At 36.6% G+C, this 14,785-nt stretch overlaps 1 long non-coding RNA gene across 1 annotated transcript in view; it reads right to left on the bottom strand.

Moving 5' to 3' along the window:
* Positions 1–11,125, bottom strand: part of LOC309390620 — a 56,949-nt gene extending 45,824 nt beyond the window's left edge. Inside the window, exon 1 of the long non-coding RNA XR_014175160.1 lies at positions 10,891–11,125. This is a non-coding gene — a long non-coding RNA (uncharacterized lncRNA). The remainder of the gene's footprint in view (positions 1–10,890) is intronic.
* Positions 11,126–14,785: the final 3,660 nt, after the last annotated feature.

Raw genomic sequence — 14,785 nt, 5'->3', positions numbered from 1 at the left:
ATCTTTAAAGCGCTCCATGGCATAGGACCTACTTATCTGCAGGATCGCATCCTACCACACACGTCCCTGCGACCTATCCGCTCACACAGGGAGGGGCTCCTCCTGGTGCCATCTGCTAGGCAATGCCAGTGGGCGACACCTAGGAGTAGATCCTTCTCTGTGATGGGCCCAACCCTCTGGAATGACCTCCCCCCGGACATTCGAACTACCACCGACCTCCATTCCTTCCGGCAAAAGTTAAAGACTCACCTATTTCAATCAGCTGGCCTGGCACTTCCTTAGTTTTACCTCCCGGGGATTTATTCATTTTAATTGGGTTTGGGGTTTTAATAGGGATGTTTTTAGGATTAGAATATATTTATTTCTTAGTACAGCCTATCTCCCCCTCCTAATGTATCTTAAATGTATTTTATAATTATGACTGGTTTTATTTGTATTGACTGTACACCGCCCCGAGTCCCTTTTTGGGAGAGGGGCGGTCTAAAAATCTAAGAAAAAAAAAAAACCCAGTGCAGAGGCAACACAACATACTAACAGGCACACAAAATATTGCTAAGCAATGTTAGTATTACAACCTGCACATATGCAGGGAGCTGAGAAGGAATTTTGATACTCAGCCTTCTAACTGACTATTTATTGTTCTCCACATGGCTTTTAATCAAATTTCTGCTACTTTGCCCTTGGATGCTGTTGTTGTTATTGATGTTAAACTGAGATATTATAATTTTATAGTTGGATAGTTTTACCCCAGTTTGAAATACAATAGAAATAGGAGGCTGACTTCCATCTGGAAAGCAGGAAAGAGAAGATAAGTTTCCTCTGTGAGCAATTTTCTTTGTTGTTTTCCTTCAGAAAACTCCTACATGTGTTGGCAGAAGTGTGAGGGCTACGCTCCATATTTTTTCTTTTGACTATCCCAGAATCAGATGGTTATGCAACAGATGTAGGTATCTATAGTGGGAGTTTACTTTTTTAAAACTAGTTTATACTTTATTAATACAGTGGCCTAGTGTGGTGCTTATTTATATGGAATTTATTTTAGCCACTTTATAGTAACTATTTGAGTAGATTTATTTTTCCTGTATTCAACTTCAACATGGAGTTAATAATTAGTTAAATTTTTGATGCTTTTATTTTTGTTTACTTCTAAAAATTTCAGTCCGAAAAGTCTGATTTTTAAAAAACATTCTTTTTGGTACCTCTACATATCTATATCTGTACATATGTAACAGCTATATTCATGAATATTCTTTTCTACTGGAATATTCTTTAAAAACCTATCTTTATTTTAAATGAAATAAACTCTTTACACTACTAATTATCTCTTTTAGCTATTAGTTGTCTACTAGTTTAATTGCCAGATTAAGTAGTTTAACCACTAATTATCTACTTTAAAAGTGACAATGTTTGAGCCTTTTCACTTCTGAAAAAACTTTACTGGAAATAATATCTGCTATTCTGTAAACTAGAACATTCTTCTTCAATCTGGCATCCTTAATATGTTGGTATTCAGCTCTCATAAATCTTATTGAGTATTGCAGTTGGCTTTCATGGTTGGGGATTATAGGAGCTGAAGTTCAAATCCTGAGAACACATACATTTCTTCAAGACAACCTTTGGCATTTGGTACACAGGAGTACATGACAATCTTTTTTTACATAATTCCCAGTGCAATAGAACCAAAGTTCTTATAAATAGATATACTTCAAATAATAGATAAATTCAAAAGCTTTATAATTAGGCAGAGAGAGGCAAGTGCCTTAGGCAACAGATGTTATGGGACCAATGTGCTACATTTGTTTTGAAGGCAGACAATGCATGATACACATTGTGTCCTGTGCCCTCTAAACTAGCCAACTTTTTAGATGGAGTTGGAAGAATATTATCCTGTCAATTTGAATACTTTATTGTCACCTTCTGTATATGGAATGGATATGCAATGCTATCTTGACCTTTGTCTCAAGCAGTAGGATGAATTGGGATGGCATGGATTTCCCTTTAGATCCATGTTAGTGCTTGATAGGATTGAGTTACTTAGCTATGATAATTATGACATTATTTTAGTGGAAGGGTACAGATATGCTGGTGCTCCTCTAAGATACTGAACACTTTATTAACGCAACTACAGATTAAAAAAAAAATCTTTCCAATCTCTCAATGTGGAAAGAATGGTTATATACCACATGCAATTTATGCATGGATATGGATACAAGAACAAATCTCACCTGTTGCCTTTTAATTATGATCCTTAAAAGCAAATTGCCAATATAGCCCATGTTCACTCTTATTGTATTGTAAGCAAAAGTTAATAAAATTTTGCTATAAACCCTCAAGAGCTTTTGTTCCAAATTCCCATATTTAAGAGCCTTGGAATGTTTGGTTACAGTTCAGATAAACATCAGGAATTTGCTCTTATTCATTCTGAAGAAACCTACAGTTTTATATTGGTTACACAGAGTGTGCTTTGCCTATCAAGCTTATTCATGCTGGAGTTTGGTTAAATGCTTAGAGTGGAAAACTCTGTTGGCAATTTATATACTAAAATCTCCCCACCAGTTATTTTAGATGATGCTGTTGTAACTCAAAAGTACTTGGAGATGAGGATAATAAGGATGATCCGTGGATCCATTTGCCCATTTTTAACAGTAACACAAATACTTGATGGAGGAACAATAGAGCTGTAGTCTGTTCCTGCCATGGAGCTAAGGACTCTGTTACAATTGTTGAGCACTAGAAGCCAAGTAGTTTTGCACATCTGGCTAGAAAAAGTCATTGGATATTTAATAGAATACTGCTGCCATATATTGTGCTTCTCTATTAATGGTCTTAATTGCAAAATGATGTTTAATTGCAAACTTTTCAGCTCATCAACTCCTTTATGAAGTTTCAGATTGGTCATTGACCTCCAAATTTAACTAACAGTAGTACAAATAATAACAATAACCCCTTGGATAGTTCTATCAACCCTTGGTGCTTGATATTAACCATTTTGGGGGACCATTAATTAATTATTATCTGTGTACATAATCAATTGTTTGCAGTTTAGTAACTATTTTAGCAGTCTTCCAGTCAGTTTATCATAAAAGAACAGAACTATATCATCCTATAAAAGGATTACTAATCCTGCCCTGCACCTTAAAAACCAAACTGGAATGTTTCCAGATATCTTTAATTGTTTGCAGATTTTCTCTGATGTTAAAATTGGATAAAAATGGTCATATTTCAATGCTTGTTGGTTAACAGTTCATAGAAAACAGCTGATCGGCACATATCTTTTCTTCCTAAAACCTGCCTAACAGGTTGGTCATTTTGGAGTAACAATCATCTTGGAAGAAATGATCATTTTGAAGGAAGTAAGCAGAGACTGGTTGGTATTCCCTGCCACCTTCTTGGCCAGTTTGATAAGAGGATGGATGGATGGATGGATAGATGGATGGATGGAGATAGGCATATAGAGGTGAATAATAGGGTCCATATTCTACATCTGATTTGGCTTGGCCCCGAAAGGGCAAAATCATTGCGAATAGTTTTGCTCACCTCAAATATTGAGCAAAACCTTTGAGGGAGGAAATGGAGTGGAGCTCCAGAGCATTGGGTTTCAGAAAAAGTTTGTATTTTAGGAGGAAATGTGGGTGCATCAGCCTGGCTTGTAGCAGCCCTATTTACAAAACAACAACAACAACAACAACAAAACCTTTTGCGAATCCAGTATTATCAAGGTGAGATTGGAAGCAGAAATGAAGTGCAGAGGAGTCTCAGAACAGGAAATATTTTTTAGTAGAAGTTAAGAGCAAAATAAGAGGTGGACAGATATGGTAATTGTATTACTTTATATACTCTATGTTGATGCGGTTTTTTTGCATGCTGCTTGGGAAGATTTTTGTGCAAAAAAGGATCTGCTTAAAAAATAAAGACAGTTCTGGTAGCATAAGCAATCCCTATTTTGACATCCATGATATCTAAAGCACCAGAACCATAAGTAAATCTATTTTATTTAGTGGGATGGAATGTGGAGAGGATGCCACAATTAGATGACATTTGAGCCATTGAAAGTTTAAATTATTGACCCAAGAAAATGGAAAATTTGCATGCACATGCTTATATGAAGGGGAAAAAAGGAAAGAAACAAGAAGTAAATGAAGAGATGAATGGGGGAGGCATTACATAAGCACGATATCCTACATCCAGACGTATTTCCAGAATGTGAAAAATTGCTGATTCTTAGATATGTTGCAGAGAGGAGTAGAGAGAGAGAGAGGAAAGCTGAACCAGAAAGGGAGGAGAGAGATGGGTCAGGGGGGAAAATTTGGAGGAGTCAAAAACAGAGGTGGAGGAGGAAAATGCTGAATGAGCAATAGAACAAAATGAAAGAGGGGAGGGGAGGTTTAAGAGAAAGAAAGAAGGAAATGGGGGTGACAGATGGAGGAGAAATCAACCATTCTGGAGATAATTTAAGATGTGTTAATAAAAACACGGCCCAGTTGATTTCTCTTCCACCCACAAGCGATCTGTGCTTCTCTCCCAACGGATGAAAACAGATTTGATGATCACAGATGGATTTTATATTTCCATAAATGCCAAACCGGCAATTAATTGTCTTTATTCATTTTAGGCAGTTTGGGATAGTTCTTCCTTCGTACTGTAACAGCATTTTTGGCTCTTGTTAGTATGTGTCTGCATATGATCCTGTCCTTCTAAGATTGTAATGAAATAGAATTTTAGAAGTGATAATTCCCTTTTGCTTCATGTTTGGCAAGTTCTTATCACCTATGGATCACTTAAGTGGTTCACATGGAAAAAAAAATAGACGGCTGATATTTACAACACGGAATATGTCTGAGCATAAAAATCATTAGGTTGGGTGGTCCTTTCGAGACAAAAACATAAGATTAATGGTTCTCTTAAGAGTGTTTGGAAATGATACAGCTAATACAGGTACCCAGGACCAGAGCCCCTGATTATGCAAATAGAAAGGCATAGGTACCACTTCTTGTAAATCTTCTGCACAAGGGACAGACCATCTCCACCATGGCTATTTAAAACAAAATTCTAGAAGAGGAGCAGAAGGGAAAATCTATGGAAGAAGAGTTGTTCTCTTATATTCTGGGCTTAATTAAGAGATTCCATTCTCAGTGGCGTGACCTAATGGTGGCAAACAACATATAGTTAACAGATGGGAAAGACTTGTGATGTGGCCTTCTGGAATGAAAGATTGCAATCTATTTGTGGCAGTAGGGGAGAAGAGGGACATAGTTAAAAAAAAAAGAAAGAAAGAAAAAAGCCTGTCCGAAGAGACTAAAGTGACAGACACAGGAAAAAGCTTTGTTTCCCTTCATAGAAATTTAGGAAGAGCTGGGGTGAATTTGATTTCAAAGCCTAACTGCGTGGCTGGGGCATTTGTTTCCAATTCAGCAGGAATGAGCGTATGGTTTGAGCAATTTTTTCGAGGTTCCTGGTGGGGAGAAGTATAACTCATCTCAGCTGGCTGTACTAGAAGATCAAATGACGGAAAAAATTTCCCTCAAAGCCCAGGGTATCCTTCTGGCAAACACAACTCTCGTACATCTTCACAGATCCGTTATTTGGTGCAGGCAGGGCTAGGTCTCTTTGCTGCATGGAAACTGCCTGCCTACAAAATAATTTTACTGTTGCCAGATGTTGGCTCTTAGCCTGCTTTTACATAATTCAGCACTTTCCTTTATTCAAGATGTTGCAATTTAAAAAGGCTTTAGAAGTTTTATTTTAAATAGCTTGGCAATAACATTTTTTCTTATTCTAGCCTCTCAGCTCAATCAGTGTCTTTCCTCCTCCCCATGTTGTGGATTTTCAGTTATGGTATCGATTACTTAACCAGGAATAGCCAGAACCATTTTTATACAGCTATATTTTGTCCTGAAATAAAGCTAATGGAAAATGGTGCGTTTTCCACCTTGTCAATATCCAACTGAAACATAATTCCTGTTTCTCATAACAGCTGCTACAGTTATACATATGTCTTTTTGTTTATGATACTCATTTGTTTGTTACTCCTGGGTCATTTGCATTTCCTGTCATGCACATGTCAATTGAAGTTACCTTGTACCTACTGCTTGCATCTATGTTGTATTCCGCTGAATTTTAGATTTAGTAAATACTTTATTGTTTCACCGGCATTTGGTCTCTGATGGATTTTATATTATTTTGGAATTGTGATTTAATTTTGTTATGATTTGGTATAACAATTATTTGTGTAATGTTATCTATGAGTTTGAGCAGAAGCGCATTTCATAAGGATGTTTTTGAAATAAAGTTGATAATTCATATTAATTTCTGGCAGTGTCTTGCTTCCAGAATACAAGACAGGATGCATTGTTTACTGAAAGACCCTATAGTCCTATACAGTGACGTGCGGTGAGGGTTATGGCTGGTGAGGCTGGTGACGTCATCAGGAAGGCGGGGAATGGGACCACGTGTGCAGGAGGCTGAGGCAGAGCACCCACCTTCCTGAGTGAACATTAAGGAGATCGCGGAGTGCACTGATCCGCGTAGCGTTGCTTCCTCCACCGGCGCCAGTCCCTTTCCCCCCCACTCCTTCAAGGTCTCCCAGGTGGCAAGGCTTGAGCGAGGTGAAAGTGCAGCCGCCTGAATGGGAAAGCAATGAAAGGGGCAGCGAGGGTGGGCAGTGGCTGCATAGAGGAGCTCCGAGGAGCTGTGTTTCCCAGGCATTGGTTGGTGGTAGCTGGACCAGAGCCCAAGTCAACATGAAGAAGACCTTTTTTCCCCATTTTTTTCTTTTTATGATGAGAGCAGTGAGGCTCTGCCTCCCCTGCCTCCACTGACCGCACGTCACAGGTCCTATATCATGTGTGTGTGTCTGTAATTGGTAAAGCCAAATTTTAAATTCATTGGGCAACCACAGTTTCTCCTAGCTTTTTATTTCTTATTTTAAATATATTGTATTATGGTTGGTCACAGTGACAGCCAGATTTGACATTTTATCTCTCTCTCAAGTTCTTCTCAAGGATGTGGAAAAGGCAGGTATTGTTCAGTTAGAGGAATTGTCACAGGATGTATGCTGCTTTTTGCAATTGACCGTTATCATATCCCACCTTGAAAACCTTTTTGATTCTCAAAGGAGACTAAAGAAGTCTAGAAAAACTATAGAAGCCCCAGTTGTATATGGATTTCTGATTTTAAAATGTTAGAAGCAGCTTGCTGGGTTTTCTTTTAAAAGAGCAAAGAAGCATAATGAACAACATGAAGACATATCCAGGAACATATTAGTTCCATCCTGGCTCCTTTTGCTTAAACATGCATATGTGTAAGCAAAGTAGAAAGTCAAAGCCAAACTTTGCCTCAGACCAGCTTGTTCCTAGCCATCCGCAAGAACTCATGTGCTATTCTCTCCAAATTTTGATCTAAAACATCCAGGGAATAGTTAGCATTCATTGCCAGAATTTGACATTGAATAGTGTTTGATATTTTGTCAGTTGGTGGGCAATCCTTAGTGTTTGGACAAGTGATTTAATGGTAGATAAGCAACAATATCTGATTCAGGCAAGCACCGTTATGCAATATTTGAACAATAAATGTAGTAACAAATTAGTAACAGTTACCTTTCTAAAAGCTGTTGCGTAAAATGGATTATTCTTAACTAATAAGTTTACAAGTTTACATGTGACATTTGGGGAAATTACAAAACAAATAAATATATTAGTTGAGAGAGAATATGGTGGAATTGTGTAGATGCTGGACTATAAGCAGAGAAGGTCAGGTTCCAATCCTCCTTTAGATAAGGCCACCATTTTGGTCAATCACCTCCTGTTAACACAAATCTTCATCAGGCTCTGCAACACACCAGCGGAAAAACCATAAACTCTCATTGTCTTGTACACTGATAGTGAAACTATCAGTAAGAACTAGGCAAGAACTGCACAAGCACAGGGGAAAAACAAGCAGGTCTGCAACTATGAGGGACAAACACTAAGAACAATATACTAACTAGATAATGCAATTAAGGTACGGCATGTCTTCTATTTTTTCCTCTTCCAACTATATTAGTGTATATGTTTTATACTAATGTTTTATTGTTCTAGATTTTTTTAAAGATTTTTTTTATTTTTGAATAAACACAGACAAACAAAACACAAAAAACACCACAAAACCATCTTCCATTACAAATTGCAGAAAGTGTGTCAATTGGTTACAAAAAACTTCCGTGCATCCCTTCCACAGTCATCACCTATCATTCATATCAAGTTATATATTTTAAATCAAATATATATATATATATATATATATATATATATATATATATATATATATATATATATATATATATATATATATATATATATATATATATATATATATATATTACTATCATCATACCTCAACCTTCATTTGACTATAATTGTTCTAGATTTTTCAAGATATTTTAAAGGTATAATATAGAAAGGCTGAAATATTGAGAATTCTACAATAGTGACAAATACAGGACAAACCCTTCTGCATTCATAAGTATTAATGAGTCTTGTGGGTCATGTAAAGGATATTGTAGACTATTACTGTATAGCATTGCCTCATCAACAAGGGCAAAATTGCAGTGATGCTAAAATAATGTGCACAATGATGGCTTTGTGTCCCAACATGTAATACAAATATACAGTTTGCAGCATTTGTGTGATAACACCATCATGTTCCTGTCATTTGCCTTACCTTATCTGTCATAGACACTCATACTCACCAAAGTTTCTATATATAACAGAATACAAAATAACAGAGTTGAAGAGGAGGTCTTCTAGTCCAACGCCCTGCTCAAGCAGGATACCCTATGCCATCAGTCCCCAACCTTTCTGGTTTCACAAGAAAAAGTATCTTCCATGGACCATATGGTTTTGCACACAACCTAGATCCCACGCAAGTGCAGATGAAACTTTGTTCACTTGCCCATCGTTTGCATGGCCTAGTTCCTAACAGGCCATGGACTAGTACTGGTCCATGGCCTGGGGTTTGGGGACCCCTGCCCTATACCATTTCAGACAAATGGCTATTCAATATCTTCTTAAAAACATCCAGTGATGGAGCACTAAACTAAATAGAAGCAGTGCTGATTCTTTGAAATCAACACTGGTTGATTGGTATCCCTTTGAAATGCCCCAGCAAAATGCTTTTTTAGTCAGTGGAATGGAATGGCCCTTAAGATGAAGAAGCTGCAATTCTCAAGTTTGGTTTAATTATATATAACGTTTATGATAATTCTTTAAATGAAATAAAATGTAGATGTTTTTTATGCAATGGTTCTTGTTCCTCAATATTATTTAAATCTAGGTTTAAAATATAATTTCAAAAGTTATTATCCTATCAGGCAATTGATGACAAATGGTTCCAATTAGATTCTTAGATGAAGTGGAGCCACGGCCTTAAAGTGATGCAACATAACTTTACAAAGCAAATGCCTCATTGAGACAGATTGTTTTCAATACCCTTAAAGCACATCTCCACTGAGCATGCAAAAGACTAAATTAGATTCCTCTGTTTGTAAATAGAATAAGCTAAAGAAACCAAAATGACCCAAAGTCCTTTAAAATAACATCAACAACAGAGGAAAGTCTGCAGGTTTATCCTAACCTAAGAGCTTGTAGAAAGATTAATTACAAGACCAAACGCAGGATTTGTCAAAGATTTTTATCAAAGGTTAAATGAAAAGCAACCAGAAATCATTAAAGATAAGTATCTGAAACACTATATCACTAAGGAAAAAACTATGCAGTGTAATCTTCAATGCAGGGTAATCCAAAATTACTAAGAAATGTCATATTTTAAAACAAGATGAGGCAAAAGGTGTTTCAATAGAAAGATGCAAGCTAAAGTTTCATATTTAGTAATTTTCATTAACTGCTTTTGTGAATGTTGTTGTTATTTTGATTCTCTCTTCAGCATGTGAAATTATACTGTTGCTATACTCTACAAAGATTATTCAATGCATTATTCTTTATGTGTTTATAAGGAAATTTATGTTTATATATTATTTCTTTATTAACTTTTGCCTAAGATCTTTGTCATAATTGTCTATAGAAGGTAGATTTAATTCTGGATTAATGAACATCATGAAACCACTTCGTGTGTCATTGTTGTTATTCTGATTTCAGCAGTCTTTCACCTTTCTGAAATGTTATTTGGCTGTTAACAAGCTCACATTTTATATGCCTAGTTATATGGTTAGATCTAGGTTCTATGGTCATTAATATGTCCATGTGATTGAGAACACATATTACATCTATTCCTGGCTTGTTTTTACTATGGTTTGTGGAACATAGTTGCCTGATTGACGCATAACAAACCATGCTTCCTAGACTACAATGAGTCTTATCCAAACAAACTACCTTAAGACTTAGCATGAAGTATGAACCTAGACAATATGTATTTATTAGATTTATATTTTGCTATTTCTTCATAACCCCACTAAGATATAGTCACGTATAAATTCATTTTCAAATTTAAAAATTAAGTAGAGGAATATTGGAACATGATTAGTATAATTTTGGCTATTTTTTTCCATTCTTCCACATTTTGTTTTGGACAAATCTAATAAACCTGAAAAGCCATGTGAAAGCCCTTTACTCTGTTTGCCTACATATTGTTTTGGAGCTCCCTCTCATATCCATGGTACGTTTAGCACAATGTTATTGTCAAGACCATAATTCAATCATATCCCATCAACAATAAAGTCGTTCTCCATACGCTAATATTTGGAAAATATGCACACAGCCTGTGACAACTGAATATTTTAGGAACTGAATTACTTGGGTAAGGAACAATAATTCATGAGTTGGGACTTTCCACATGTGAAAAAAAGTCCTAGGAAAAGAAAGTTTGCATTTCTGTTGAAGTTAGCAATAATGGAACCACCTGACAGTCCTGACAAAGTAGTAACTTTGGTTCCACAGAGACCATATGTGGTACATCAATCATAAAATGGAATTATCAGTGAACTTCCGTAGAAAATTTCTTCTCTGGAAGATATTATTGCCTCAAAATTTGGTTATCCTTTACCCAATTAGTCCCAATGAAGAACAGAAAGCAATTATAAAATACATACAGTTTATTGAACAAATGAACAGGGGCATTCAACAGGATTAAGGGAGACAAGTGATCAGGGAAATAGGGTGTTCTGAAGAAATGTGCTCTTAGCTTTGAGGAGAGCACACGAAATGTCTTTTCTTAAGTAGCTGCTGATTGCTCAGCATGAGTGACTAAATTATTGCTTCCTGTTTGATAAGCAAAGACTCTGAACATATTATAGGTAACTAGATTCCAGGGAACAAGCTCACTGAGTAACAAAATTTTTAAAAAGAGAGCTAATAGGACCCTATAATAATATTTGCCTCAAAGGGCACACACAGAAAAACACCTTTCCTACTGTTGGTGCCCTAAAAAAGAGAAAAAGAATGAATAGGAATGCAATTATGTTGTGCAATGTTTATGGTACTTTTGTCTTCTTTCCAAAATATTATCTGGTATGTATCTGAAGGAATGAGACCTCATAAGAGTTGTTAAAGAAAAAAAATGAAGTATTGGAAAAGCTAATGATTAACCAATGAAAAAAGTGCAAGGTTTTCTCCTCTAGAAGGGAGGTTCTATGACAGTAGATGACAGTGAAAGTAACATTTGGAACAAGCCAGTGGCTATCAATAGCAATTAGCAAGCACAGAAAGTAGGAACCTCTGGAACTCAGAAATAGTTTTCCAGTCCTTGCAAGTGAGCAAACTATGGGCAGCTGTGTAAGATGAAGGAAGCAAAAACTAGGAAGGCATTTTTTATGCTAGACCGGAAACTGTAAGGGGATGTCCCACTCTCATTTATAGTGAGTTAATTAAGGTAGATTCTCTTTGAATGATTTGAAATATTTTTCCTCAGGTTTCTTTCCACCTGGACTAATTTGTTATGTATGATATAAGCAGTCAATGACTGACCCACCATCTCTTGGTTTTTTATGTCTGTTTTCTCTTCCATTTCTTTTCCAGCCTCCCCACAAGCATACATAGGAAATTAGCTTGAGCTTTCAGGCACAGAAAAATATACAGAAATATGGGAAGCAAGAAGGCAGATCCAAGAAGGTATAGAGGATGCAGCTGTATCAAATATAAATATACTAATAAAAAGGAAGCAAATAGTACCAAAAGAAATAGATGCCTTAAGTGCTATCCTAAAATGTCTGGAGGACCACTTGAACATCACTGGCATTGACAAAATCACCATCTGTTAGTTGCAGAAGGCAGCTTTACTTGGAACAATTTACATCCTGTGATAATACCTTTAACATCACAAAACATCTGCCAGTCAGTTGGTTGATAAAAATGCCAAATTCAGTCTAAACAACGGGTTAACTGTGTGACGAACCAAAATAACAATGTATTAAATTTATTGAAACAATGTAAGGTCACTGGATCCATTAGCTCAGGAAGTGTTTTGTTTTCTAGAAAGAAAGATCAGAGGCATGACAGAACAACTTTCAAGATTTGTCAAGTCCTCTGATGACAACCTCTCTCTTCTAATGAGGCAAATAATAACAAAAAGAACTGCTACAAACATGTTATACTAGGACCGAAAATCAAGGAACTAGCTCAAGATCCTACAGTTTTGACGACATTCTCATCCAATCTTTCACAGTATGGGAGAAGATTCAAAAGGGGGAAAACTACTGGAAGCCAAAAACTGGTTGTTGGTTTTTTATCATGAGTTGATTAATATATATGGTCTGCTAGCGCAAGACTGGTAAAACATATGTTGGGCCAAACGTAGTGAACACTAAACTGAATCCTTGGGGGATGGAAGTCAAACAGAAAGACATATATGCTGTAGAAAGTGGTAGTTTTCTTGAACTCTGAAGTCACAGTTAAAAATTATAAATACCATTGGTTAATAAAAGTAATTGCTTTCATTATTTATATACTGGTGCTTTTAGCAGAAAAAGATAGCTATGATTAAATAAGTAAAATAGAATTCTTGTGGATTGACTACAATGACTGGAATACAACAGTCGAAGGATATAATTCGTTCAAATGGAAGAGAAACAGGCCAAAGCATCATTAACTTAACATTAAATAACACCAAGACTGGGTTTAGGAAATGTGATCACAATCAGAAGGTCAAGAATCCGAAAGTGGGGCACTTCTTTCTTACATCTAAGAATGGGCTTTAATAATCTTCATTAAAACCTTCACATAAGAAGATACAAAACTAATCCAAACTAATATAAGGAAGAAAAAAGAAAGAAAAAAAGCGAAAGGGGGAAAAAAGTTGAAAAAATAGAAAAAAGCAAATAAATGGGTTCTGAAGATCTTCACAGCAGTTACAAGTACAAATATGTTTTAAGCTTTCTTTCTAGTTATATCACATTACTCTTCTTTTTATAATTTATCCTGTCTAATCATCAAAACCATAAATCACAAGTTCATTTTAGCTTTATTTTTACTGACAAAATCTGTAAGAGGCTTCCAATCACCAATAAATGTAGAGGTCTTTTATCTAATCAGTCAATTCATCAATTACAGCAAAATTTGTCAATTTCACCAACTATAGTAGTGTTGAATCTTTTCACCTCTTTCTGATATGTATGTATGTATGTATGTATGTATGTATGTATGTATATGTATATGTACATATAATGTTCGTCTTGTTGTATCTTGGCAAACGTTGCCAAGACAATCTCTCTGTCACGTTCCGGCGTTCACGTTGAATGCAAACAGAGTCAGTTTGTTTGGTGAAAATTTTTATCTCTATCTAATATTACATGATAACCAGCACTAAATGACAATGATACAAAGGTAAGCAAATCCAAGTCAGTTCTAACCAAGTTAATACCATCACTCATATATATACTATTACGCCACCCATCTCCACCCACAACTCCACCCATATAATACCCAACCACTATCACCAATCACCATGACCCACACCCTCAGCCACACCCCCACTCAGTGTCATCATAGCCTCCTTCCTGGTTAGCCGCATCCAAGAAGAAGAGTTACATCAGAGTAGGCAGTTGCACCGGTAGAAGAGTTACTTCTGCGGAGGCAGTTGCACCCAAGTAGAAGAGTTACTCTGCAGAGCGGTGAAGGAAGCCTTACAGAGCCACATGCAGCTACAGGCTCCGCCAATATCAGAGAGTCAACATCAACATTGCAGCATTGGTGGCATGTAAGCATGGCCGAGCAAGTGTGGCAATGGACAGGCTCCCCCCTGAATGGCAGCCCGAGGGCTGACATGCCGCTCCCCTACCACTGGACAGGACTCTGGAAGACAAAAAGCGCTATTAACGGTATCCTCTATAGGTTTATCAGGGTATTGACGGTGGAACCGGGCGATCAGGTGTGGTGCGCGCACCTCAGATGACCTCACCCATGATGCGTCTGTAAATGGGTATCCCTTCCAAACTAATAAATACTGTAAAGTGCCATGACGACAACGGAAAAGGACCCGAAAATAAAACTTTTAAATGTGACATTGCATGAGAAGTTAACCTGAGTAAATGTCATTTAGCAGTGTTTCTTTGGTGGCATATTAATAGAGATGATGGATGCAAGGAATATGTTTAAATTTGACCTATTGCCTATTATTCAAAGTCATAATATGCATTTTCTACCATTGAAATAAATACCAATTCTCAAGTGTCTTTCTTGAACATTAGAAAATGGTTTATTCCTTGAGCTCTGTAACATTTTATTATCCACTGGGACCTGGATAAATATAATGATCAACTACCAGCAGTCCATAGTGGAGGAAAATGAATAGGAAAGACAGC

The sequence above is a fragment of the Natrix helvetica genome (assembly GCF_964273705.1).
Source record: "Natrix helvetica genome assembly, chromosome: 4".
Taxonomy (NCBI): Eukaryota; Metazoa; Chordata; class Lepidosauria; order Squamata; family Natricidae; genus Natrix; species Natrix helvetica.
Note: the sequence above shows the minus strand (reverse complement) of the source record. Positions and strands in the feature narration are given on the sequence as shown.